This window comes from Chelonoidis abingdonii, chromosome 5 (genome assembly GCF_003597395.2).
Source record: "Chelonoidis abingdonii isolate Lonesome George chromosome 5, CheloAbing_2.0, whole genome shotgun sequence".
In the NCBI taxonomy this organism is placed as follows: Eukaryota; Metazoa; Chordata; order Testudines; family Testudinidae; genus Chelonoidis; species Chelonoidis abingdonii.
The window spans coordinates 114,832,268-114,859,472 of NC_133773.1; the positions used below are offsets into that span (position 1 = coordinate 114,832,268).

Below are 27,205 nucleotides of genomic sequence, written 5' to 3' on the forward strand. Positions count from 1 at the left end.
AATGATTAGATTTTTGACTAGTTAATTTATCACAGGTACTCACTGAAAAGGATCATCTTTACAATCTTTAAAAGCATAGAAGGGCACAAAGTTCAGCCAGAAATTCTGCAGTTTACATTCTTTTAAATGTTTTCCTCCATGATATGATCTTTTATTCAGAGCTTTATTTTCAATTTTGTAATAAATCTGGTGAGAGATGAGGGAGATTGTGGTCTAGGAATACTTATTCCTGTCTCAGATTAGGGGAATGGTCTAGATACCATCTTGAGGTCCCTCCCAGCCTCCCAGCTCTATGATGCTATTTTATTATTTAACATTTTATTTCAGGGAGCACTTGATATGCCAATCAGTGCAGTGTTCATAATGTAACATGCCATAGTTATGTGATTATATAGTGGATCCTTAATTTTGTATTCAATATCCTGATAAGTAAAGCTAAAATGTTTGCAAATTTAGTGGCCTATGTTTAGTTAAAAATGAAATCAAGCCATTGCAGTAATTAATGAATGAATACAAAAGGAGTAGAGAGCTCCACCATGTAAAATTGATCTTTGTATGGATCTTGCCTACTGTTACATTTATCTATCGGTAGATGATCCAGAGTTCTTTTTTTGACTTGAAGCCTGATCCATAGACTATTGATGTCAATAGTAAGACTCCTATTGTCTTTAGTAAGCTTTGGAACAGGTCCTACGAGAGGAGAAGGCACCGAAAATGCAGCAAGAGATGGGGAAATTGTGCAACAGAGACCTGATCTGTGGGAGTCTTTTGTCTGACTTCAGTGGCAGTTGGGTTGAGCTCTAAGTGCACATGTATGTGATCGGTGATACTGTCCTATCTGTTAAACCTTATCACTTAAGAGTTTCTCTTGAACTGGTAAGACAGAATTAGAGAAGAACAAAGTGACCAGTAAACTAATTTAGAAAGATTTGTAGAATATTTACAAGATAATACAATAAATAAATAGCAATAAAATGGATCAGCATCTTTAACTTTGCCAAGAACTGAAGTGCACAGATTAAATAGACTCAAGTCTTTCTATCATGTCAGCAATCTGAGGAGTTACTCCAAAGTGAATGAGGTAAATACTTTCCCATGATGTATAGTCCATGAAGTGAACACCACTTTTCTAGGCCAGTTGGTTAATGATCCCGACAGAATAAGGTATGTAATCATCTGAAAGGTACAAATAATGAGAGAATATGATGCTGTGCTGCTGTTTGGGGGAAAACATATGCTTTACCTCCAGTCAGACTCATTTTGGTCATCTGAATTCTGGGAAGATAACTGTATTCTTTTTAGCTTTGGGGTTTTTGTGTTGTGTGTTGGAGTGGATAGAGAGAGACTAGAAACAGAAATATCAAGATATACAGAAAGGGCTGTTTTCAGGTTGTTTTTGGCATAGCCAAAATATAGTAGGAACAGCTTTTCCTACAATACTTCAAAATTAGGTTTCTCATGAGATGATAGTTTATTCCTACCTTTTAGGCAAAGCAGAGTCTACTCTTGTGTATCATTTTGAACTTTTTTGATCATCCTTCTAGCACAGATCATTTCTGTAAGTTTGATCTTATGAGATTTGCAGTTTCCAGACCAAAGATATTTGGATAAGTTTTTAAATAAACTTCTGTCCTGAACTCCGCTGTACCACCAAACATTAGAATGTTTGCCAACCAATATTGGAATGCTGGTTGTAAGCATTAGCTGATATACTGGTATTCAGACTGCTTACATCAGTTCTGAAACCAGCTGTGTGCTCTGTGTTACAGGGAGGCAGCAAAGTTGACAACATGTTCACAAGCAGTCAAGAGAAGCAAAAACATCAGTAGACATAGAGAATACGAACAATTCACATATCCTGGCATATGTGGTCAGTATTTAACATTTTAGTTCCTGAAGGGAGGCAGCATGGTCTAGCGGCTAGGATACTGTTACACTAGATAAGTCACTTTACCTCTTTGTGCCTCAATTTTTAATATTCACATCAGGTGATAGTGGCACTAACATTCATTTTTGAAGAGCTTTAAGATCTATGGATGGAAGTAGCTTTATGAGAGAATTATTGTTGTTTGTGTCATAGAGTTAACAATTTCTCCTTGAAATGCTTGCTGAATGGACTCACCTTATTTCTACTTGACTTTTATTGACGTTATAAAATTCCTTACTTTTTCAGAATGTTTTGGTCCATAGTTGGAATACCTGAAATGAGGGACAGTCTTGTTGGAGATATGGTGATCATTTCAAACCAGAACTTGTATGTAGAAAGGCTTTTTACTGGGGAAACTGGATTTAATTGCCTTTTTCTTTTTTAAATGAGGACCTGATTTATATCCAATTTTAAAGCATCACTAATGGATTTGCTTGAGGTCACTTAGTGAATGAGTGGTTGGAATGAGATTTTCATCAAGGATTCTCCTGACTACACTTCCACATTTTTAACAAGTTTTGTTAACTGTGTGGAACATCAAACTTCTGTATGAAAAGTTCTATAAATTCTCCATTTCACTTTCAGAAACCAGTGTACAATAGTAAGACACAGAAGGCCTCCAAGGATTAGCACATAAAGCACTGGGAGGTAGACTTTTGTCTTGTTTGTACCATACTTCTGACTGATCTAACAAGCTTTTAGAGCTGATCTGTATGTATGCATTGAAAGAACTGTGTCATTCAGTAGATTTGCCATGCAATGCCTTGGAGGGATTCAAATACCAGTGCATATATGCGTATGATGCATCTTAGCCCACTACTACTGAAAAGCAACAGAGGAAAGAGACTAGAAATGTCTCAGAAGCAAGAGGAAAAAATGTGTAAAGGTTAAACTCGGTGCTAAAATCACTGACATTTGAACAGCATAGATGTAAAAGAAACATGAAAGCATAAGACATTAACTATGGGTATTGTACTGGAAATGTTATCATTTTAATGACTAATGTTGATTCACAGCATGCCTGTTTTTTTCTTAAGTAAAAATGCTTTTCCTTGGTGGGTATATTTATAGACAGTATATATCTAGAAACTGATAATGTACAATACATACACACACACACTCTTATGGCATATAAAATAAATGAATGTCAGGAGACCCTTAATATTTGGGGGCCAGCATTAATGTGCTGCATGCAATATGTCCAAACATTGTTTTTGTCCTATGAATTATGTGCATCGTCAGCACCTAGAATATGATTGACCCTATGTAAATATCATAGATAGACTGATTGTTAAAATACTTTCTATCTTATGTACACATATGGCCATTTCTCCTGTTTTCTTTCAGACTGACTGAGCATGAAATGTTTTTAAAGGAAATCAAATCAAAGAAGTTTGCAAAAGATGTGATGAGGACCTTTATGTTTGAATTTGAAAGTGATATTTGGATATGGGAATAGATTGATTTTAAAAATAGCCAAAATCCAAGAGAATTAAGGGAAAAGACTAATAGTGCATTGTGAAGCTTCAGCCAATACATTTCTAAATTCCATAAAATGCATTTGAACTCCCCTATGTTAAATATTGTCCATGAGTTGCAGAAAAAAATACAGCTTCCCAATACCCCATAAAATATATAGACATATACAATAAATTTTAAAGCTAACACTGGAGTGTTGGGAGCATCAGATTTCATTGTTTAAACCAGGGGTCTCAAACACGCGGTTCATGGGACTCTTGCATGTGGCCCGCCAAGCTCTCCGTGCCCCCCTGTCGCCTTTCTGCCTACGCGTGGGATTGCCCCCTGTGGCGTTGCGAGCCCCACGCCACTGTCTGAAGCAGCTGGCAGCACGCTCTTCAGGCTGGGGGGGAAAGGGGAAGGAGGCAGAGAGCTATTGCATTGCCTTCTTCCAGGCACTGCCCCCTCCCACAGCTCCCATTGGCCAGGAACAGGAAACCACAGCCAATGGGAGCTTCGTGGGAGGTACCTAGAGGAGTGGCAAGAGCAGTGCACATGCAGAACCCTGATCCCCTCCCCCAGGGGCTGCACGGACACGGTTTCAGCTGCTTCCTGAAAGGGAGCAGCACAGGGTCGGGGGCCAGGGCAAGCAGGCAGGCAGGGAGCCTGCTCTGGCCCCTGGCCCAGTGCCGCTGCCACCTGAGCCGCTCTGGGTAAGTGATGCCAGGCTGCAGCCCACACCCTGCACCCCAACTCCCTGCCCTGAGCCCACTGCTACATCCCACAACCCTCCTGCACCCCAACCACCTACCCTGAGCCCCCTGCCACATCCCATACCCCCCTGCACCCCAACTCCCTGCCCTGAGCCCCCTGCTGCATCCCACACCCTCTTGCATTCCACCCACCAATGCCCTGCCCTGAGCCCCGCGCGCACCCTGCACACCACCTGCACCCCCTGGGGACAGCGTTGGGGTGTGGACTTTGGGGAAGGGGTGGAAAGAGGTGGGGCAGGGGTAGGACCTAATGGAAGGGGTGGAGAGAGGGCGGGGCCAGAGGCAGCGGCGGGGGTGTCAGTGATGCGGCCCTCGGTTCAATGCACTAGTCCTCATGTGGCCCTCGTAGTCATTTGATTTTGAGACCCTTAGTTTAAATCAATGACTGATGAGACTCAGTGGGTGTGTGTCGTTGTGCGTTTGGCCAGTACTAAGTAGGAAAGATCAAAAAGGAAGTAAAATAAGTTCTGTAAATTTTATCTCAGTCCCCAATAAACCTTTTGAAATATCATAGAAATAATTGCCACTGTTAAGTTAACTTGGCGTTACCAATGCCATTAGTAATTGGCAGGATACTTGCTAGCAACACAGATTCAAATCCCTCCTGGAACCCACTACTCCTGTGAGATACACAACAGTAAACATCAATAAAATGCCCTGACCACCCCTTTATACATCATGTGCACTTGTATGTACGCACACAGGTTTGTATAACGTTTTTTGTAAAGACGTAAGTAAGCACCTTTGTCTTGGTCTCCCAATATGTTTCTGTCTAGTCTTTAGCTTTCAGACTGTCCAACGTGGGACATGTGTCCATTTGTGTTTTTTTACTGAGCTGAGCACACTGTAAATACTTAACAAATAATAAAAACCTATTAAAACTGGGCATGCACATCTGCATGTTCCAAATCTTCCAAAAATTTGGCCTCAATTATGTATTTGGAAATGCTATTTGTGATCATGTTTCCTTTCTTGGAGTATCATTTTTAGACACAAAGATTGATGTCTGATATGTATGATCAGTGGTACAGTAAGTTTATTTTCAAAAACAAACTGCTGCATATACTTAAGGGTATATGTACGGGCAATATTAAGGAATAATGTATTTGTATTGAAAGTATGCTTTATGGACTTAGAATAGAAATTGGTCACCAGGAGGTGATGCGTCTTGGCGATGACCCACTTCAGCAAGAGGGAGCTGTTACCCCTCCCTAGTCAACTGACAAAATATTGCACGGTTCTGGTGTCTGCCCTTCACAACATCCCAGAACAATCAGAGACCACAACAAACAATCAAAGGTAGAGAGGAAACTCTACAACAAGGCTGGGGTTCACCCTGCCTGTGAATAGAAACAAGACTGTTTTCAATATAACAGATGACATCACAGTATTCAGTGGATGACAGATAGACTGTGCCTGCATTGGTAGTCCAAACACATGTGGCATGACCAAGAGAAAAGAAGTGCTTGGAAAAAACACATGAACAGGTTACCCCAGGGGTCTGTTCTAGTCCCAACCTTGTACAATCTATACATCAATGACCTGCCACCAATCTGCTCATGGAAGATCATCTTTGCAGATGACATCTACTGGGGGCTACAGGCTCTAACTTTCTCTCAGCTGGAGAAGACCCTGAGTGATGATGTTGCAAAGCTGGCTGACTACTGCAAGACATGGCACCTTCAGCCTAGCACCAGCAAGACAGTCTCTAGCACAATCTACCTCCTCCATGCCAATGCTAAGAGGGAACTAAACATCATAACGAATGGTCAGAGGCTGAAACATGAAGCGTACTCAGTTTACTTAGGTGTGACCCTTAAGGACAAAGCAAGCAACAACCAGCTTAGCAAACTTGCAGGTTCTTCATGGGGAGTCGATGCTCCAACCCTAAGGACCACATCCCTTGCCATCTCATACTCAATAGCAGAGTACGGTGTGCCAGTTTAGAGTGCGTTGGCACACACGAAACTTGTTGACATGCAACTCAACTCAACAATGCACAACATCACAGGAGCTATTCAACTGATTCATCTTTCTTGGCTTCCAGTTCTAAGCCATACTTCTCTGCCTTTCATCAGGGGGGAGATTGCAGCTGATAAGTTGCTTGAGAAGGCAAGTACCATCCCAAGCTTGCCCTTGTTCAGCTACCTGTTTAGCCCACCAGCTACACATCTTTCATCACAACATCCACTATGGTCAAGGCTGCCACACCAGATGTGACAGTGAAGTCTCTGTGGTGGGAAGACTGGTGCTTAACATCAACAACACATCAGTTCCTTGTCATAGACCCTACAGCTTGCCTGCCCGGCTTTGACTTGCCATGTTGTCAGTGGGCCGTCCTTAACCAATTCCAGACTGGGCAAGGCCTTGTGCAGTCAGCCAGCACCATTGGGGTCTTCGAGATAATCCAAACTGCAGCTGTGGCACAGATCAAACAATGATGCACATTGTTGAGGAGCGGCTTCTAATCAGAGTGGCTCTGAGAACGCCATTTGGCCACTAAGAACGCCATTGCTTGGCTCGGCGAATATGCAAACATTAAATAAATAAATAATAGGACAGAGTGTAGGGAAAGGCACTCTAGATCCATTCACTGGTGAAAACTGCTGGTGGCAGGGAGTGAAGGGGTAGCTTTGATGAAGGCTTGGGTCCTGGTTCTTGAGAAACCACCCAACACTCAACGAACTAAACTTTGGGGGGTCACGGGGGAGAAATCTACTTAATTAGACAGAAAAGGTAACTGACAGGTTCCCCTCGGGGTGACACTTGGATCCTCTCAGGAGTTTCCAGGTGTGTTGTAGGGAGAGTGATTGTCCCCCTTACAGATTTTGTTCCCAATTGCTGGAAAGCTCTTTTGCTGTGACCTGGATCAGACAGTTCCCATTGTGCAGTGTTATTTCTGAGACATTTCTATTGCACACAGTTCCTGGGGTAATCCTTGTGCTTGTGTGCATTTCCTCAATAAGCCATTAAGATTGTTTGGCCTTTTTACTGTTGTACCTGAAAGGCTACTTGTGGGTGTTTTCAGTCTCACAACATGTTTCAGTAACACATACATAGCCAAACTTCATAACCTTACACACGATGGTAGCACATACAATCCAACGAGAAATGAATGTCTAGCAGATCACTTTGAGTGACACCTCACAAGGCATACTTTATACAAAACATATCCTAATTACATGACAGTGGTGAATATTGGGGTGCCAGGGGTGTCACGGTAGCTATTGATAAGTATAGACCCAGATTCACAGTTTATGATTTTGGTTTGTATTGTAACCATTTATTTCCATCACACTCTCCTCTTTCTAGTTAAATCTTTATTCTCTCTTATTCTACTTCTGTGTAATTGTAAGTGCTCACAAGTACTATGTGGTTTATAGGACTGATGGTTTAAGGTAAAACTGGTAAACTGGGGTACATGGGTGCAGAAGATATGGAATTGCTGTAAGTATCCAATGTTGGGCTGCATATCATACGGGTATGATTCAAAGGGACTCGGGGACTGCAGTGCATCTGTTACTAGCCAGAAACAGGAAGGAAGGGCTGGCATAAGCCCTCAGGAGAGTGCTTGAGTGGCTGAAAGGCTGGCAGTGCCAGGGAGATGACACCCAACTACAGCAAGAAAGGCTCCCTCTCTCTAGAGGCAGGCGATGATAAGATGACCCAGAGTCCTGGGTACCCTGAGCACTGTCACACCACCCATTTCTGAATTCATCAGGTAAGTATTTCCATCCTAGCATCTGACAGATTTGGGTTCCGAAAGTCTCAAATATCATGCTGTTCATGAGCTGGAATTCAATTTCCTGTGCCTCGGCACTACCATTTTGTTTCGGTGCACAATGTGTGCATATTAATTAGAAACAAAGATAACAAACTTTTGCTAAAAAAGAAGGGTGTGTAAATAAAAGCTGCCTGGGGCAAAGCTGTGTTTTGAGCAGTTATATAACTATTTACAGTGCTCTTCAGTTAAACCATATAAAAAAAGTAGATTTACCATAGCAACCGAAGCAAGTCTGTGTTACATTTTAAATCTCTGAGATACTCGGAACCTTACTAAGAAAACACACTGGAATAAAATGTGAACTCGCATGCCTTCCCCATGTTTGAAGGGAAGACCTTGTTTCTTATTTCCATGCCAGTATTTAATGCTCCTTTTGTTATCAGAGTTGTTTTGTTCTCTGTGCATTGTTACACTTGCACTCGTCCTTTGCCTGAGATGCAAGAGGCAGCTGAAGTGTGTTCTGTTCTGAGACATTGTGTTGCTGCTGTGCGAGTGCAGCAAATGGTGGCTATTAAGCTATAGTGATTTTTTTTTAATGGAGTGCTTGAATAAATTCCACATGTGAACATACAGGCATCTATAGGCAAAACAATTCTGTAGCTCCATGCCTATTTTACATAAAACTATACATTGTGCTTGAAAGAATCCTAGTCACAAAAAGGTATGTAATTGTCTGAGGGATTTTATTTTTCTTCCCCTGTTCTCATTAGTTCTCTCTGGATTAGAGGATACAACATGTCTATACATTAAAATTTTTTGTTATGAATCTTTTAAGTCCACATCAGTGTATGTATTTGTATCAGTAGGGGAAGACGAGCGAGGTGTTGGTGGATCCATTAGTGCCTTATGCATTTCTGTCCTTTAGGGCTAGTAAATTAGGATTTTATTCCACTTTTTGATAGAAACCATTTTTCCTCTGTCCGATCTGTCCCTGCTCTTGGTGAAGTAATTACAAATCCTCTCATCAAGACAATCTGGAGAATAAACTAGCTTTTCTCCCCATACTATTTATAGAACCTTTGTCTGAATCTCTTCTGGAGAATGGGGCTCTCACAGTAACATGGCCAGCTCTTAAGCCAGGATCGATTTGGATAGCATGTAATAAATACTTTGCATATTTTTCTGGAGATTCAGAGCCCTTGACAAAAGTTAAAGGAGTCTTACAACAACGATGGGAGGAATGGAAGTGGGTAATCTGAGGGATAGAGAGTTTGTGCCTGCCAAAGGTCACACAATGAGTAGTTGACAGAGCAGCGTATAGGCTCACTGCTGTTTGTGGTGTAAAACTGATTCTGGCATGGTATTGTTCGTCCAGGTCTTGATGCATAAGCATCTTTTACAAAATGTGTCCCTGTGACCCTTATGGAAACTCTACCCCTCACCCATATCTTTATCAGATGTTCTTAGTTCATTGCCAAGGTTGCTTCAGTACAACTCACATTATGTTCTAGGATATGAAGTGATGTCTGCACAAAACTTCAGCCTACTAATGGCAATGTGGGTTTCATATTCTTATCTGAGGGTAGAACTTGGCTCTTGGCTAGAACCTCACCATGCTTGATTAGCATGGGCGCATGAAACTTACTAGAACACATCAAAAATGTTTTGATGGAATGTTTATTTGTAAGAAAATGCTGATTTGTCTAAATCAAAACTCTGCGCTGTAATGTGTTGATTTGATAAATTTTTGTTTAAAAACATTTTAAATGAAGCATTGCAACAAGATCCGTTTTGGCCTTATCCAAATTGAACATTTCAGTTTTTCATATTGAAATGACTTTTTGTTTTGAATCTTATTATGTATTATAGTTACAAATGTAATTCTGATTTCTATCAAAATGAAATGTTTTGATTGACCCAAAATTTAATTTTATGAAAAATGTCAAAAAATTGTTTTCATTTTGATTTGGAAAGAAAATAAATTTTGAAATCGCAGAATTTCCTGCACAACAAAAATTCTCAGTTCTGAGCAGCTCTTATTGTTACCTATTAGATGTCTTCTCCAGTGGCATAACTCAGAAATCTATCCAGTGTTGCTCCCATTAATCTCTTCTACATTAGCATCTCCAGCTTTTGTTAAAGTTAAGCAAAACCAACAAATGAAATATGAATTTTCAGTAGCTTACATACAACTGGAATTCAAAAACAATTACTACTTTCCTTCCTTTTTCTCATCTTGGAATTCATCATGCAGTGGCAATTTGAAATTTACAATTCAGACATTTAACATTCTTCAAGGAGAACATTATCATTTGAAAACCTTATTAAGAGAAATGTCTGTGCTAAAAACTGGAGCTATCTTTTTTGTAAGGAGACCTCAGTCATTTACATTTCAGTTCAGCTTCCCATCTTCTGCTAAATAACTCTGACATATTCTTCAGATGCAAATTATTTTCTGGAAGTTACTCAAATTAGATATTTTGCCTAAAAGAATTTTAATGTGACAACTCGGGCATCCTGTTCTATCCCCTCGTTGCGCCTTTCCAGGAAATGCAGAATGTAGATGTACTGGGATTTCAGTATTGAAAATAATGACTTCTGCTAGTTAGTAGAGACAGGTGAACCTCAAAAGAGATAAGCACCCCAAAATCTGAAACTGACACCCTAAGAGTTTTTTTTTGTTTTTTTGTTTTTTAATTTGCATGGTGCTCTCAAATACAGTTTTGGTGATGAGCACTATTGTAAAAACCTAGAAAAATAGCGCCTCAGAGGATTTTCAAAAATACTAATCAGGGTAGGCATCTAATTCTTGTTAATTTGAATGGGAGTTAGGTCCCTAACGTGCTTAGTGTAAATTCCAGTTGGCACCTCTCTGCACCTTTAGATGGGTAAATACCTATATAAATCAGGCCCTTATTTATTATTATTTAATATCTATATTGCAGGAGTGTTTAGAGTCACCAGTTAGGATCCTGCCCTCCTTGTGGCATGCACTGTGCACACACACAGGCTCTGTCTCGAAAATTTTGCAGTCTATGAATGTTTGAACCAAGCTCTAGGACTTGCATCATTTGGAATAGCAGTCTTGGGAGAAAGACTTCCTTGTAAAATTTCAAGTTCCTCCCAATTCTGGTTGGTCAGCAAAAGCCTTTCTTGTGACACATCAGCATTCCAGTGCTGACCAGACCTCCAAATTGGGTAAAAATGTAAAATAATGGGGGTAATTGGAAGAGAGGAATTTAACCACATTTTTTTTGAAGTGTCTGCGTTCAGTTTGGGGCAAAGGTTTTGTGTGATGGGGAGGAGTCTTAATTGGTCTGGACTGTTTTTTCACTCTATTCCAGTTAAATGGTATATTTTGAAAATGGGCAAGGGAAAAATATGCACATAGCAGACACAATTTAATACCAGCTTTTTGTGTGTTCCCATATGCACATTGCAAATCATGTACTTTCAGTCTAGGGGACTTATTTTAGATTAAGAAAAGTAACAAAGAGATAGAGAGCAAGTATAAAATATCTGAGTGAGGAAGTAGAGTGTCACTTTGTAAGCTCTTGTACTGCCTCATAGCCCTGTTCCTCTGTACCCCAACATGTGTGTAGGCATATTTTCAATTTAAGGTTCGGAACACAGAAAGAATATCATAGTTACTGTGGTGGGGTGCATAGACTACATGGCCGAGAAAGGTGTCAGAAAGGCCCTGGTGGAGGGACTAGCTCCACCACTCAGCTCTGTCAATTTTGCATGATAAGGAGGAGGCCTATAAAAGGGAGGAAACTGCAGTGTGTAGGGGAGGAGCAGGAGCGCTCTAAAAAGCAGGAGGAAGAGCCAGGACACCTTCCCTGCAACCCTGAGGAGAGTACAGTGGGCTGCCAGGGGAAAATGGACAGGCATGTAAGGTCTGAGGTCGTCTTCTGCAGTAAAAACAGCAGTCATGAGCTAAGCTGAAGAGAGTCACATCCTCACGTTCCATATAAATGGCATCAAAACAATGTAATATTGGGTTGTTAAGACAGCATCCCTGTCCTAATGGTAGCCACCAACACCAGATAAAGAAACAGATCTTAAGATGGTTAAAGAAAACTTTGTTTGATAGCATTCTGTCTGACAAGAAACCACTTAACAATTGTGACTGTGAAATCGATACTTCCATTGTTTTGCCTTTATGGTCCCTGCTTCTCTACTGTTTATCTGTATGGTCTCTGTCTGGTTCTTTAATTATTTCTGTCTATTGTATAACTAATTTTGCAAGATTTAAATCAACGAAAGTGATCAGGTATAATTGGTTAAAGAATTGATTCGTAATGTGCTAAGAATGGTTACAGAATTGTTTTGTAATGGGCTAGAATTGGTGAAAAATACTATTTTGTAGTGCTTTAGTTTAAAATGATTGGTTAAGGTATAGCTACATAGGACCCAAGTTTTAACTATATAAACTGGGCTCCAAAAGGAAGTTCTTTGGAACCTAACTCCAGGACACAGCCCAAGATCAGAGCTGTCAGACCTCAAAACCCTGCCAACCATACCATGCAGAAGCTGGAGCCCTGGATGATCTAATCTTGATTAGCCCTCAAGAAAAGTTCATCTCCCTTATTGGGAGTGGTGAGCATTGTATGCTTAGCATGTGTATTCTGTTTTGGTAACTGTTAATTAATAGAGGTTAGAGAGATTACTGTGTTAGGCTCTTTTACTGGTAAAAGGGCCCACAGACCTGCAGAGCCCTGAGTCCACTGGGAATGGATGTTAGCCCAGAGCCCACAGAGAAGAAAAGTTGGGTCCCTCAGTAGCTAAAAAGGGGGGGAGGGGTTAGAGCCCTAAATTGTGCGGGTAACAAAACAGAGCCTTGCCTTCAAGGCCCAGCTAGAGCAATTTCCACAAAACTCACTATGTTGGTGCTGGATCTCTGGCAGCACTGTAGACTTGCAACTCCCTGGGGCTACAGGGAGTGATTATGCTCAAATGCATCAGCGTTCATTTTGATCCTCCCTCTAGAGAGACTTAAGAAGGTGCACAAATGGCAGAGTATCTCTTTGGCAAATAGTAAGGAAGTGGGGCCTGTGTTGGAACCACCTGGTGGAGACAACTGGGCGTGGTCAGGTTCTCCCACCCTTGGAGGGGGGAACCATTGAAGATTCTGTCACAGTTATTCCCATGGAGGTTTGGGTGAGTGTTTGAAAATCGGTTTAATGTTGTACAGTATTGCTTAATCGCTGCAACTACACTGAGCAGAAGACTTAGAATGAAGTTTCTGCAACCTAAACTTAGCGTCAATTAAGAGACATGAGGCAACATTTTCAAAGGCATCTGCATGACCTAGGAACCTAAGTCCCATTTTTGAAAATGACTTTGGGGCTTAGGAACTTAAGTGCCACTATGTATGCAGAATGCACTAGATACCAACACAGAACCCCACGGCTCTATTCTAGTCAGGAGTTAAATTTGCTTTGAGTTGGTGGGGGTCCTTCTAAGATAGGTTGTTCAGGAGTGGCCACTTAACAGGAGCTCAGAGCCAGTACAGTAACTAATTCATGTATAAATGCACATATTACATACACAATTTAAAAACGCACACACCCATAATGTTTGTTTACATATGAACTTCCTTGGAAGATGTATAGGAACATAGAATTGGTGTGTTTTGAGTATGCTAGCAATCAGACTTATTTTAGATTAGTTTTGTATTCGCCATGTAGTTTCATTAAAAAAGTGGCAAGGAAGTCTGTATTTCATGACCTGACCAGGCTGCATGCAATCCATAGGTTACATGTTGTTATTCTCCCAGTTCATTTGAGCTGGCTGGAAAACTGAATTCTCATCCATGGAAATTTTTTTTTCTGCAAAAATAAACTATCTTTATGAATTAGGATAAAATGGGGGGGGGGCGATTTTTTTCACAGGAGAAAAAATTCCATTTTGGGAGAATACAAACTGAATTTTTGGGTGTTCTCCTGGGTACCCAACTCCCTGGACAGCTGCCTCCCAGACGCTACCTGACTTCACAGGGACCTGGCTACCCGGGGAGGCAGGAAGACCCAGAAGGCATCTGCCTGGGGAGTCAAGGAACCAGCTCACCAAACAGCTGCCTCCCCTTGCTGCCTGAATCCATGGGGAACAGGTAGCTGCCCAAGGAGCTGGGCAGCCCAGGGTATCAGCTTTTCAAAGAGTCAAGGAGCTGAGTAAGCCCAGGCTGGCCAACCTGCCTGACTGGGTTCCGTCAAAAGTTTTGACAAAATTGACACATTCCCATGGAGTGTTTTGATTCTGTCAAATCAGCATTTCCTGACAGAAAAGTGTTCCACTGGAAAATCTTCAGCCAGTTCTGCACTTAGGAGGTTTTGATAAACAATTACTATCATTTAACTACTTTTGTGATCATCTGCGTCTTCTACTAATTCTTAGGTGCCTCACAGGAGCACTGTTGTGGCACAGGAACACTATACACTTTTTGAGGTTGTGCGAGAGGACAACAGCTTGTTCTTTGCTGGCAAAGGAAGAACCTCGAAGTGCAGAGCTAGAGTTTGATTTCGATATTCTCATGACCATGATGACCTCTTGCATCTGCAAACTTAGCTTTTTCTTACTAGCTTTTCAGCCTTTCTTGTGACATTTCCATCTGGGCCTACACAAATGGGTGGAGGAGAGGATCCTGAACACTGCAGAACCTTATAAAGATTGGGTTCTGTTCTGGAAATAGATGTTGATTTTGGGGTAGGGAAGGGTGGCTTTTTTCCCTAGAGAAAGATCAGGCCAAAACACAGGATATAAGATCCCCTGAACTTTCATAAAGTTTTTATTGAGATCTGAACTTTGCAGTTAGGGAAGCCCTATAACTTTTTCCATGTGCACGTCTGCTATACGTCATCTCCACTTTGTGTTGCAGTTTACCTAAAATCTTTGTAATGATTTCAGAGATCCCAAAGCCTCTCATTTATGATGTGCTAGCTTCTTTGACACAACTGACTAATTGGTGTGACTTTCCTAGATTAGCCCATTGGGGTTTTATATAGTTTGCTGCTGTAATGAAGTGTCTATTTAGTTAAGTCAAAGTTCTTCATCAGGAAAGCATGGGATGAATTTCTGAGGTTCAGACATGTACCGTATGCTACAACACAGATTACAGGAAAGCAATAGTGTTTTAATTCATTTTAGTTTACTTCCATTCATGGATTGGAAGGCTGAACATGTTTCAGCTTTAAATGCTTTAGCGGTAGGTTGGATTTTCATTACTTCTAAAAAAGTAGTTTCTTTCTTTGTCTTTCTTTTAATGGAATGAGAGGCTTTAAAACCTATGTGCTGTAAAGCTGGCAGACTTCTAAAAGTTCTCTACCAGTTCACTAAGCTCAGTGAAAGAGCAGCTATCTTCAAGCTTGCTTAACTTTTGTTCATAGGCTCATAATTAAAGCCACTCAAATGCTTCTGATTTCAAACAGGTCATATCTGATTTAATCTAAAACATTCCCTCTTAACCTGGCCTTGTTCCACACACACACACACACATGTTGCCATTATGAAAGCTGGAAAAAAACAGCGATTATTAATCTTTCATTGCTTAAAAATCCATAGGGATCTACAGCTAGATTTCTAGTCCCGGTAACAGAAAATATTATTTCCATCACTCTCATTCAAGACTATTTCCTTCTTCTCTTTAAAAATATTGTAATAGTAATAGCCTTTATGATATGGTTGTCCCTGTGTATTAGATTTAATAGGTTTGTGGTATGCACTCATCAGGTTAGGTCATCCATCTGTAGATACTGACTTGGCCCCTATTATGTGAGCACATCATTCTTTAATGTATTTTTCCTCACAAGAGGTAGGGAGTTCTATTACTCCCATTCTACAGATCGAGAACCAAGATGCAGAAATACTAAAGGCCAATTTTTTAAAGGTATTAGATGCCTAAAGAAGCAAATAGACACTTAGTGGGATTTTCAGGCATGTTCAGGCACCCAACTCCCATGTAAATTGATTGATTTCAGTGGGAGTTAGGCATGCTTACTGCATCTACAGGTACCTAAATACCTCTGTAAGTGTGGCCCTAATTGACTTGCTCATGGTCACACAGGAAGTGTGCGGCAGAGCAGGGGCTTCAACCCAGAGCTCCCAAGTCCTGTGCTAGCATCCTATTCACTTCCTCTCTGAGAGTCTGTTCCAGTAACAATAAGTTTATTTTGTTTTATTCGGTGTCATCTGTTGGACAGTGACCTTTGCCAAGTCTTTCCCCTCATTCTTATGCCCTAAGGCTATCAGCAAGAAATAGTAGTAATAATAACAAATTAGATGTGCTGACGCGGTCATCGGCTGCTTTCACTGGTGTGTTAACTAGACTTGTCAACTTTTCCCTTTGCAACTCTTTATTTTTACTCTGACTATATATCATTGGTATCTAACACTAGCAAAAAAACAAATATCTTTCCATATTTAATGTTCCTATTACTCTATCTGAAAAATATCCTATTCATTAGAAATCATTCAAGCCCTTGCTCATGCAACCCCTCGTCTTCTCACTGTCCACATAAAAAATACTCATACCACACAAAGACATCTGCACAGTTTTAAGTTTCTACTCAACCTCTTTTTCCTTACCTTGAAATGTTAAACCAAAGTACTGAAATTTGCTGCAAGGAAAGTAATGATGCTCAAAAAGGAATTCAGAGCAACAGGAAAGAACCATTTTAATTAGCTGACATAATTGCATTGTTTAGGTTTCTTTTAAAAATCAATGAAGTGGCTGGAAATGATTTTACTAATGTCTTCATGCCCTTAAAGCCCTCACTAGGCAGCCTTCATTCTCCCGTAAAAGATGTTTACACTCTTTTGAAATTATTATAAAGACAATCATTAATGGGAAGGGGGTAAACATAACCCTTCTCCAGGGGAGTAAGAGGTAGGAAGGCTGCATGCTATGGGTGTGCCTTCAATGGTGACAAAAACAGGTTTCAAAGCTGGTCACAAAGCAAAATCCTCTCCCTATCTCTATCTTCTTGTGTTTCTTATTATTTCTGAGCTCGAGTAGGCCAGGAAGATATGCCACAAGCACACTTCTCTCCTCCCTCAATCTTCCACTCACTCCCTCCCCAGTACAGAACACCACTGATCTCTTCAGTAGTTTAGCAGAAGTATTTCGTACCTGGGCTTGTGCTCAATCAGGCACAAATACTCAAACCAAAACAAAAAACTTCCCAACCCAAGCCATTTCCCATGAGGATTTCTGCCCCTATATCTCCTAACAATGTAGCACACACATTATGACATCTAATGTTTTTAGGTATGTATAATTCATGCTTCTCATCGACTACAATGATTATTTAGATACATAAAACCTAATAAACATTCTGATAAGGTACAGTTTAAAATGACCAAAAAACCTGGGCCCTATCCTCCCATAGTGATAATGCAGTAACCCAAAATCCAACCACTTATAAGCATTGTGATGGGACATGCCTCCATCTCACTGATAGAGAGGTTAATAAGCATACCTGTGCACGGGCAGTGCCAGTAAGGTGCATCTACACAACATGCTCCACCTGCAATGGGGAGCTTTAAAAAGCTGAAGCTTACTACAGAGGTGGGGAGTTTGCCCAGGAAGAGAGGCTACCATTGCACTCCAGTAGCAAGGGGAGCCCAGCCTTGGGTAGTAGCTGGTTTTTCTTCTCTCTCTGCTCCTTGTTTGATTGCACACTGACATTACAAGCCTCACATGGGTAAAGAGCCCTGGAAGGCTGCTCCCAGCCAACAACCTGTGATGGGAATGCCTCCAGGATCTAGAGGTAATTGGATCACAAAGGATCCCAGGAGTGAGCTGGACTTCTGCCTGGAACTGTGAGATTGCCCAGGATTGGGAGGCTCCTGTAGGAGACCCAAGGACAGCTCCAGCCCATGTGAAAATTGACTGCCCCTCATTGACTAGGGGTTTATACTAACCAGAACCACACTCTACTCATCACCAATGATACCCGATCCTATTAATCTTACAGGACTGGAGAGGACTCAACACCTCTGAGTGGATTGTTAGTACAGCTGAGGAAATGGCAGAAGTCTTCAATACCACTGACCAGAAAGGTTGATTTCTACACTCTATGCGACACAGCTGTATATGTTGAAAACTAAAGAGAAAAGAGGGAACTTGCCAATTATTCATAGGAAAGGGATTCTTTTTATTGAGAAGAGAGAAGAGAAGTAGTATCTACCTCTTCTGCCTGAAGTTAGTGACAGAATGTGAGAGGCACTGCCTACTACTACCGCTAATGTTGCTATCCGTTCCACCATGCCCCTTGCCAAGTTTGTAACAACAATAGAAACTGGTTGATTGGCTTTTGTGCTTGCTCTGAAAATCAATGATGGTTTAGGTTTCCTTGTTCCTGGCACAGAATACATTGCAAGGATACTGCTCCTCTCTGTTGCCCCTCCTCTCCTTTCTCTGTCTTCTCCTGAGTGGCCGAGTGTATAGGCTCTGATTCTGCAGATATTATACATGTGCTTAACATTACACACACGAGTAGTCCCATTGAAAGGCTATCTTATGCTACAGGGACATAGACAGAAAGATGAAGACTAACCAACGCACACCTCTTTCCTGTAACAGGATTTTTAAAATACATCATGAATCCAATCCTGCAGCAAAATTCCCATTAACTTACTTCAGTGAATGAAGAATGGATTAAGCTTGAATGATCAGGTCTTCAGAACCAAGCAGAAAACTCCATGGTCCCTGAGACTTCACCCTATGGGAAAACTTCTGCTCAAGACTTTCCCTGATTTCCTGTCTCAAACAAACAATACAGAAAAAGGTACTAAATATTTTTTCTTTTTGGTTCCAGACCAAACACCAAAAGATCTCCATTGCTATTCCCAAATGTACAGAATGCCGATTGCCCTAGCAGCTAAATCGCAGCTTTTGGCAGTAAAACTTATTTTCTTGAGTCACGCACCTCAGTTCTTTCTTTCCAAGCTCTTCATTGCTGTGTCTGAATATTGCTGATCACATGTCAGTCAGTGAAAATGTAAATGGAACTTACCCTTTTACTTTCAATTCCTTCCCATCTTCTTATGCAGTTTTTTTTTTGTTTTTATTAAGTGCAAAACAACATCACTGGCTTTAAAAAAAAAAAATTAAAAAAAAACAACAACCCGCACCTTCCCCCATTCCCCATTGGCGTCAGTTGGGAGGTGCGGGGGGAAGTTGTGCTAGTGGAATTCAAAAAGCCAAAATGCAAACATTTCTGTTAATATGTGAAATGGGCTACATAGTGGAAGCAGCAATCAATAAAAATATTCCTTCCGAGAAACCACTAACAGACAATTTGGAGGATCAAGAGGTAAACAGTAAGAAATAGCCCATCTATTGTATGAAAAAACATGCCAGTTCTGTAACAAAGAATCTCATTGCTAAGGAGATTTACTCTAGGAAGCTTAATGTGTGTATTCTTAGGAAGATGAAATCAAGAGAGGAACTCAAGAAGCAGCAAATCAAATGATACCTTCTGTAAAACATGCACTTTGTTCCTTGGTTTTTGGGGATGCAGAGATATGAAACTTTTTTTACAAAGAAAAACACTTTGAAAATTCTGCAGGGTAAGACTAAAGCACACTCTCATTCTGGAATAGAAATGATTAACTAGCTGTGATGCCATGCCATTTTAAAGATCTGTGGGACTAGAACCCAGCTCCCTGGAGCCTGGGACAGCTGATGTTCCCCCCATTGTCACCAGGAGGCCATGAAGACTTGCATCCAAGCAGCACTGTGGAGATTAAGCACCACAGGAAGTGCTGCCCAAAGGGTCCAGAGTAAAAGACCTTGCAGCCTTTGATTGACCCATGCTCACTATGTAACCTGGAAAGGTATCCCAAGACATTGTTTGAACAACCATGCAGACTTCTGGCCTGCTGTGACTCCAGACTTCACATTACTTTCTGGTCTCCAGCCTCCAACCTCCATTTACTCTGACCTAACCCATGCTTCCTGATTCCATTCTCGTATTACCTCTGATCTCTGACTCTAGCTTGACTCTTGCTTATCAATTCTAGCTCTAGCGATTATGCCCATCCCTGCTCACTGACTACTACTACTGCTGCCTTGTGGCCATCCTTGACCCATGGACACCAGCCCAACTGTGACTGCTAGGCCAGCCCGCCTATGCTCCTGGTTCCTTACGGCCATTAGCTCTAGGAAGAGTTAATTTGGTTTATTTCCTCAGTACTTGTATTACAAAATAGAGTAGAGAAATTGAGAGGAGGTTATGCTTTGTGCACTGTGCCACTTGTATTTGAGACAATGCAACACATTGATCATTGATTTGAATGAGGACCACTTTTGGGGACAAGAGATAATTAGTTTCATTATTTTACCCAAGTATATGTTTGGATTTCAGCCACTTAAGGAAAGAGTGAACTACCTATATTTTAGACCCTACCTACCTATGAATTTGCATAGATGCCCTCAGCCATTAATGTTACACTAAGCAAAGGATTTCTACTAGCCCCTTCCTACATGATTATCTGTAATGCAGACAAGTGTTCATTTTGTTCCTTTTTTTTTTTTCAAACAGTATCAGACTTTATCACTGTGTAGTGATGTTTTCTTTTGAGGATGATCAACTTTTACACATTTTCTGGTTTTAATTCTATTTATAATTAATTCTTTCAGTTGCTGCACTCTTGTGATAATTTGAACAGGTCCTGGGACTTCTGAGACAATTAATGTAGTGTTCATGACATCAACATTTGCTCAAATGCTTAGGGTTCCCAGGTGTCCAGTTTTTGACTGGAAAACACGGTCGAAAAGGGAACCTGGCAGCTCCAGTCAGCACTGCTGACTGGGCCATTAAAAGTACGGTTGGCAAGGCTGGCAGGCTCCCTACCTGGCTCTGCGTAGCTCCCTGGAAGTGGCAACATGTCCCTCAGCTCCTAGGTGGAGGGATAGCCGAGGGCTCTGTGAATTACCTGCACCCGAGCACCGGCTCCACAGCTCCCATTGGCCAGGAAATGTGGCCAATGGGAGCTGTGGAGGCAGCACGCAGAGCTGCCTGGCTGAACCTCTGCCTAGGAGCCAAGGGACATGTCACCACTTCTGGGGAGCCCCCTGAGGTAAGTGCTGCCTGGAGCCAGCACCCCTCACCCCCTATCCTCTCACACCCCAACCTCCTGCTCCTGCCCTGAGTCCCCTCTTGCATCCAAACTCCCTCCCGGAGCCCATGCTCCACACCCCTTTCTGCACCCCTGCCCCAGCCCTGAGTCCCTTCTCACACTCAAACTTCCTGCTGGATCCTGCACCCCTGCCCCAGCCCAGAGCCCCCTATTACACGTGGAGCCTCTCATTTCTGGCCCCACCCTGGAGCCTTCACCCCCAGCCAGAGCCCTCACCCCCTCCTGTATCACAACCCCCTGTGAGTGAGTGAGGGTGAGGGAGAGCAAGTGATGGAATGAACGGGGTGTGGGGCCTCGGAGAATGGACCTGACAAGAGTGTTCGGTTTTGTGCAATTAGAAAGTTCTCTCTCACATTTGCATAATAAACATTTGTAAGCTTGTGAAGTCCAGCTTAATGGTAATGCTGATTTCTGATTGATACATATGTCTCATCTTAAGAGTTTGAAGCAGGCATTTTACCTTTTGGATCTCAGTATTAGTTAAATGTCACCAGTCATCTTCTTCAGGATCGATAACACTTATGGAATGATTACAATTTCTGCTGTGCTTGGCAGGCCAGATAGTTAATTTGTCCATCAGATATGAATTGCTTCTGATTTTTGTCTATACAGCTGCAATAGGAAAACATATAGAAAATGGCCTCTTTCCAGGCTTGGATTACTTCTGCTTCATCATCTGGAATCTGTATTCCAAATCTGTACCTCTAACTTTTATCAGGCTATGTCTTGGAAGTGATCTTCTAAAACTTCTACACTTTCTAGTGTTCATAGCTTTCTTTGGTTGACTGTCATCAGAAAAGAGCTATGAAAGCAAGTAATGAATGGGAAGAGAGGAGGATCATCCAGGCTTTATTTTACTAGTAATTATTATTGTAGTATAGTAGTACCTAGCAGCCCCAGCTAGGTCTGGCATCCATTGGATTAGGTGCTGTATTGATGTATAGCAATAATAAAAGACTCTCGCTTACTGTGTTATCTCTGAATTTACCTCCAAATTTCATTCCATCAGGAGGAATAATGGAATAACTGGACTTCAAGTGTGGTTGAAATGAATTTGTCCCAGTAACACGGTTTCTGCATAGACACAGTTGGCAGGAATCAGAAATTACAGTAAGGAAGCTTACCAGATAGAGGTTAATTAAGCAGAAAGGAAGCAAAATACTGTCCCTAAAGTTTTAATATATGAGGATTTCCAGAGTTTCCACTTTCTGCTCATGAATGCAGTGTCATGTCATACTCAGAATCCCAACTGGTCTGAATGGTGCGTAAGGCTTTTTACTAGAAGCAAAAAGACTCCTGAAAGCTTTTGAGGAGTAACTAAAACAGGCTAATTTGTTGACATTCATTTTCAAGTATGCCGTTCACAGTCAAGTTAAGGTAATGTGTAACATGCATTACGCTGCCCTGATTCTGACTACTTTGTTTTATTGCTGCTACTCTGAGGCATGAATAACGCATATTTAAAACCCTGAGAGGTGTTGCAAGTATTAAGCAAGCATCCATTCCCAGCTTCGTCTGACTCTTGAGTTCTCTGCAATTTAAATCTCTCCGCTGTAGTGAGCATATCCAGTTAAACAGCCAACTGTACTCTGATGTTATTATCTAGGAAAATGTCTTCACTTGGCTTTCTCTCTTCTCTTCCTTCTTCACGCTTATAAAAAATACTAATCCCCCCTCCACTTTTTTTTTTTTAAAGGAATTGTTGCTCAGATACTTGCAGGCTATTTGCTTCCATTTAATTTTAATAATAAATTAATTGGATTTTAGTAGTAACACTACATCATGATTTATTTTATATTATTTATTTGTATTTGTGTAGCTTTTGTTAAGTCTCCGTAGTTACAGGTATCTACTGAGCTAGTCTAGTGAGTCATTTTCCTTACACTGACTCCCACTGATATGATTCCCTTGGTACATATCCACTTATTTAAGCAGACAGGCAATATCGCGAGAAATCATATCTCATTATTTCTCTTTTCTCAAATATGTGAATATTTCAAAGATGGAGCTGAATCAAAAGAAAAAACTAGCCCCTGGTGGGGTCAGTTGGCCAGGGCAGCTGCAGGCAAGCACACAGGTGAAAGTGAGTTTTAATCATGCAATTTGATGCAAAACTCTTATAAACTAGGCTTGGTTCAGAATGCAAACAGAAACGTAATGAAGAAAATGTCCGTTTTACTGCATTCCCACCTACACAGTCCCTTGAGCATGACTTGCCTATGTGATCAGAGACAGAACATTGAAATCATGGTAACCCCTCAACTCTAGTGGAGGAGGCAGAAGCCATACTTGATTTAATATTTAGAGGCAACTAAACTAAATAGACATTATTAGTGGTTGACATTTGGCTGATAACTTATTCATCGTGGTCATTTGAGGACCTCACTCCCCCGCCCCGCCTCAGCATTTAGAAGGCATGTAACTGGATCAAGTAGAATTTTATTTCTGGAATGCTCAAATGTGGGTTGTAGTGGCATTTTGTTGGTAAGAAATCAAACACCAGCAATGTACAAAGTGTAAAGGAATGCATGTAAATGCTGGAGATCAAAGAGTTAGTCTTCTATGGGGATTATCTAATGTCCCTACTTTCTTCCCTACTTATCTTTACAGCATCATCCTCAGCGTAGTGGAATTTCTTTTTATATTCGTTGATATACTAGAACGCAATTGCATTTCCTCCAAGTCTGCAGAGCTGTCTGCCATTATGGATTCCTAAAGAACCCAGAGGGATAGCTTCAGGTAAACCATGGTGTTTCTTCAGTAGACTAAAATGCATAAAATCTTTGAGATAAATGAAATTCCAGTTGCAGAACTGAAAAAAGAAAATCCTGTCCTCACATCCTTCCTCTTCTAAATAGCATTGTGTTGCTTCATTCTGGCTTTTTCCTTAAGGCAAAACCACATCTAGTTTGGTAAAATGCTCAGCTTTGTGGCTTTTCAGACCAACAGATAAAGCCACAATCTCTTGGTGTATGATTACTGGAAAGATTTATTCCGCAGGTTATATTGATCTATGTAGTAATTTATAATCTTTTTCTTTATTAAATCTCATAGTTTAAAAAAAATCTGCTAAAATTGCATTAAAATATTTATTGCACATACTTTGCCAATATTTGAGAAAAGATGCAGTGATTTGGTAACTCAACTGTGTTTGCTGGTAAGCAGTAGCAAGGCAGGTGGACTAATTCCTTGCTATCTGCAGGTCATTGGGTGACCAGCATTCTGAGATGCTGTCCTAAAATCTCCTGCAGGTAGTTTGGCATGTCTCTACTAATCATTGTGCCTGAACAACCTTGCTCTCACATGGCTTGCACACCCACACACTGTCACAGCCTCAATTTTTAAATAAAAAGAAGCTGACAGCAATAAGGAATTTTTTTTAAAAAATGTCTGTTAGAAGAAGGAATTGTGTGCAACTGTCTTGAAAGGAACTGAGTTTGGGTGGAGGGAGCAGTGGAGAGGATTCAATCTCCCTTTCTCTCTTAAATACATGACTGGCTGCTGCTAAACAGTGAACTTGAATTAGACTGGTATTTCTTGCTATAGCCCTTTCCCACTGTCAGATCTTTTTCTGGGGAAATGATGGGGAAGAAGAGAAAGCCTTCGGCCTCATTTCATGTGTTGTTATTTTATTGGGTGGATGTCAGAGGCTTTCCTTGCCTCGTTGTACTCTGCCTGGGGGAAAATAATCCTTATCAAGGAAACAAACTCTATATAGCTGATGGGTGAACCTCAGAGTCAGCTTGGATAGCTATAGACTGGTCTGGATGTTTGTGAGAAGAATGAGTTTCTTCCACCTCTGTTGTTGAGAGCTTCTCTCTCTGCTCTGGTGCCAGGTTTGCGCAGCCCTCTGCCCCCATCTGCAGGAATCATTATTAGGGAGGCTCTACAGCCCAACTTCCTCTCGGCAGTAACTTTCTCCACAGGGGAAGCACCTCACAGCTTACAACTGGAGAAGTCTTCATGGCCTTGCTACCATCTTCCACTCCAGGACTCTTTCAGGGAGAAGTTCTGAACCTTCCACTCCAATGACATTTTTCTTAGGGTGTGAAGTGTCCATGGTCATCTCATTGCCTCCCCCATTTCCTAGAAGCTTTGTTTTTTGGAAAAAGTTGTATGCTGTTCATAATCCTCCCCCAGCACTGTTCTTAAGGCAGAGGAATGGTTCATGCCTGACTCCCCCACAACCTTCTTCCAGTAAACGTGCTTTTTGGGAGAGGGGCAAATTCTGCATCGCTGCCAAGTGCTTCCTTTCCACCAATGTATTGGCAGGGGAAGCTGAAAACACTAATTCTTACTTGTGTAAGATGCAGACAAATTCTGCCCCCAGTTGCATGCACATGACTTACTAGCATAAGAACATAAGGGCGGCCATACTGGGTCAGACCAAAGGTCCATCTAGCTCAGTATCCTGTCTTCTGACAGTGGCCAATACCACATGCTTCAGAGGGAATGAACAGAACACTGAATCATCAAGTGACCCATCCAGTGTCACTCATTCCCAGCTCCTGGCAAACAGGGAATTCTAGCAATTATACATGAAGTTATTGAGAGTGCTTCATTAAATTCCATTGGCTTCAGCCAAAGTGTATGAGGGTTTCTTATATAATAGATTTCCTCTGAGATCAAAACTGTGTACAACTACCTTAATTACTAAATAAAACCACTTTAAAATACAGTATAAAGGACAGGTATATCAATTCAAAATGTAGGGGCTAAATCAGTGACTCTTTTCAGATAATGGACCATTTCTTGGTGTAGAGAATCTGTTTTGGACACGCACATCTTCCCACCCCTCATCCTTTAGCACCTAAGCTTTAGCTCATATTAAGACAGTGTAACAGAGACACAATGAAAATAAATTTGCTTTAATCCTAGGGGTGCAGCTGTTTATTTTCATCCTCTCATTTTGTGTCTTTGCTGCTTATTTTACTTACCTGAGTGTAGGACTTCAGACTTTTTCGTGCTGAATCTCTTGTTGTCTGCAGCTCCACCTTGTTGTTTTATAGTTTTAGATCTGTCCTACATTGTCTATGTACAATTATTGAGTCAACCACAAGTTAGAAATGTGGTTAATTGTACAGCAAAGGCCAAGTGAAGAGAGTCCTTGAAGGGTGCAGAATGATGCTTGCTTTTTTTTCCATACCAACCAAACCTCTGGAAACGGTAAAAGGATCCTGACCGGTGTAACTGCTTGAAAGTGACAGAGACTTCATCATTGAAGAAGACCTGAAGAGCTCTTTGTAGCTTAGAAGCTTCTCTCTTTCACCAACATAGGTTGGTCCAGTAAAAGATATTAACTTCACCTACCTTGTCTCTCTAACTTCAACACTGTGACAGAAGCAGCTCTGCAGACCACCAGTGCTCCATGCACCACAGTTTGAGAACCACTGATCCTACGTAAATGAACTATAGCAAAAAATATTCAAACTTAAAGTCAATGCTTTTTATTCTTAGCATACCTTTTTGACCTGGATTTTACAGGCATCAGTGAAAACCAATAAATATTTACACATATCTAGTATAATACCAGGTATCAAAAGGACGAATTAGGCATGAAGGCTTCCTGTTGTTTCTGAAAATCCTGAGTGTTGATGGGCATTAAGCCATTCATTGTCCTGAAACGTGTTTGGTATTGAATAGATATACTGCATTTTACTGTTTTGACTCTGCCAGTATGTCAACCTTCCCTTTGATATTCCAGGAATGATGCTCATTTGTGGTTACTTGCTGAGGCCAAGGAGGAAGGATGAGAATCTTTCCTTGGAAAGATGCTGTGATCAACACCATCACCTATACTCACTTCCTTCTTGGTGTTTTGGTTTCTTTCTGGTGTGTGTGTTCCACAGCCTCATAGTAACCCAAATTAAACTGATAGGGGATTTTAGATTCCACAGACAATAGTAATCTTAATCAAAACAAGATTTATTAAAACCAATGAGAAAATGGAATTAAAACAAAAGAAACAGTTGATTATATACACTTCTCAGTTAAACCAGATGAGGCTGTCTGTTACAGCTATCCTCCTATTCCATTTTGTCTCTTACAGCTGTCCCCGCACTCCATTTTGTTTTTGTTCTCCTGTGGCCTCCCCTCCCTGGCTGTTAAGTTGTTTAGCAGGGCCACCGCCCTTCTCAAAATGGAGGGCCCCTTAAAGTTGTTTACCAAGAGCCATTG

General features: G+C 41.2%; 1 protein-coding gene across 2 annotated transcripts in view; it reads left to right on the forward strand.

Moving 5' to 3' along the window:
* The window catches only part of LDB2 (LIM domain binding 2), a 551,321-nt gene that overhangs the window by 187,520 nt on the left and 336,596 nt on the right, over positions 1–27,205 (forward strand). Inside the window, exon 1 of one of the 2 annotated variants that reach the window (XM_032800820.2) lies at positions 7,861–7,879. The exons of the other annotated variant lie outside the window; for it this stretch is intronic. The gene's annotated coding sequence lies outside the window, so the exon portion shown is untranslated. Of the gene's footprint in view, positions 1–7,860; positions 7,880–27,205 lie in introns of those variants that run through there. 2 annotated transcript variants of the gene reach the window in all.